This window comes from Zalophus californianus, chromosome 6 (assembly GCF_009762305.2).
Source record: "Zalophus californianus isolate mZalCal1 chromosome 6, mZalCal1.pri.v2, whole genome shotgun sequence".
NCBI classification, from domain to species: domain Eukaryota; kingdom Metazoa; phylum Chordata; class Mammalia; order Carnivora; family Otariidae; genus Zalophus; species Zalophus californianus.
Window position 1 is genome coordinate 142,965,533 of NC_045600.1, and position 2,168 is coordinate 142,967,700.

A 2,168-nucleotide genomic window follows, 5' to 3' on the forward strand; every position below is an offset into this window, starting at 1 on the left:
CCCCAGCTCCCTTCCTGTTTCCAATAGTATTTTCTCTCTTAATAAAACCCTTGCACGTTGAGCCCTTTTGGCATCCGCTTCCTGGGGGATTCAGACGAACACAGCCACCTACAGGCACAAATGGGTGAAATCAGAGAGGCTGAGCTAGGGGACCTCAGATGCCTCAGGGAGAAGTGTGCAGCCTAAGGAGACCACGGTGCGGGGGGGGGGGGGGGGGGGGAGGGGAGAGCTGTCCGACAGCAGAGTCGGGCCAGAGGAGACCCCGGGGGGACAGGCATGCAGACAAATCGACAGGGGGGTGGTGCCCAGTGGGGGAGACCCTGAAGGGTTCCCAGCCAATTCTGAGAGCAGGAGGTGAATCAGCTCCCGTAGCTACCACGAGGGAAGAGAAAGCCCACAAAGGTTGTCATGAAAGGCGAGTGGGGTAGGGGCGCCTGGGTGGCTCAGTTGGTTAAGCGACTGCCTTCAGCTCAGGTCATGATCTCAGGGTCCTGGGATCGAGCCCCGCATCGGGCTCCCTGCTCGGCGGGAAGCCTGCTTCTGCCCCTGACCCTCCCCCTGCTTGTGTTCCCTCTCTCGCTGTCTCTCTCTCTCTGTGTCAATTAAATAAATAAAATCTTAAAAAAAAAAAAAAAGGCTAGCGGGCAAGAGGAGGGAGAAGTCGCAGGGGCGGGAGGGCGGTGTATGACCTCGTTGACCTTGAGAGTCTCTGGATTTTATCCTAACTGCTAACGGCAGCCACTGCAGGGCTCTGAGCTGGGGCACCACGTGGTCTGGTTACATCTTGGAAGGACCACTCTGGCCGCTCTAGGAGGCGAACACGACAGACCAGTCAGGAGGCTACAGTGGTCGTACGGGCAGGAGGCGACCTGGCCTCGAGCAGGCAGGCATGCACAGGTGCCGGAGGTTGAGAATGTCCCCCTCTGGTTGCCTCTTCTTCTCAACCCACCAAGAAGCAGGGACACGGACCTCTCCTGACAGGGGGGCTGGAGGGTACAGGGGATCATGCTTTTTCTTTTTAATTATTTAAATTCAATTTAATTAACATATAGTGTATTATTAGTTTCAGAAGTAGAGTTCAGGGATTCATCAGTTACATATAACACCCAGTGCTCATTCCATCACGTGGCCTCCTTTTTTTTTTTTTTTAAAGATTTTATTTATTCATCTGAGAGAGAGAGAATGAGAGATAGAGAGCACGAGAGGGAAGAGGGTCAGAGGGAGAAGCAGACTCCCTGCTGAGCAGGGAGCCCGATGTGGGACTCGATCCCGGGACTCCAGGATCATGACCTGAGCCGAAGGCAGTCGCTTAACCAACTGAGCCACCCAGGCGCCCGTCATCACGTGGCCTCCTTAATGCCCATCACCCAGTGACTCCATCCCCCCACCGACCCCTTTCTCCAGTGACCCTCACTTTGTTTCCTAGAGTCTCTTATGGTTTGTCTCTCTGTTTTCTTCTTATTTTTCCTTCAAGGGGATCATGCTTTTATCTGTGTATTGGAAGGGCAGATAAGAGAGGTGAGGAAGTTAAAAGATTAATTATAAAAACTGGCTTAAAAAAACCCCCTGCAACTGGGCACCTGGGTGGCTCAGTCAGTTACTTAATCTGCCTTCAGCTCAGGTCGTGATCTCAGGGTCCTGGGATCGAGTCCCGCATCAGGGTCCCCACTCGGCGGGGAGCCTGCTTCTCCCTCTCCCTCCACCCCTCCCCATGCTCATGTGCTCTCCCTCACTCTCCCTCTCAAATAAATACAATAAAATGTTAAAAAAAAACAAAACAAAACCCCAAACCCTGCACGTTTAAGAAAGAAAGCAGCAGAAATCGCTCACTGCATTTGACTTCCAGCACTGCCTGGAAGACTTACCTTTGACAGCACAGTATTTTTTCAACCATCACTTTGTTTTGTATTTTTCTTAATAATAAATTGATAGCCAGCCCCTCCTCCCCGTCAAGTAGCCACTCCCCATCTCTGGAACGTATTAAAACCTGCCCTCCCTGTTTCCACGTGGCCGCACTTCCCGATGCTGTTCGGCGCCCACCCTGGGTTTCCAGCTCCCTAAATTCACGCAAGCGCCTTCGTGTGCGTGTGAATGACCGCAATGTGCTCGCAACACGCCGTGCATCTGACAAAACCGGTCTTCCGAATGTTTGCCTCTTTAAACAGAAA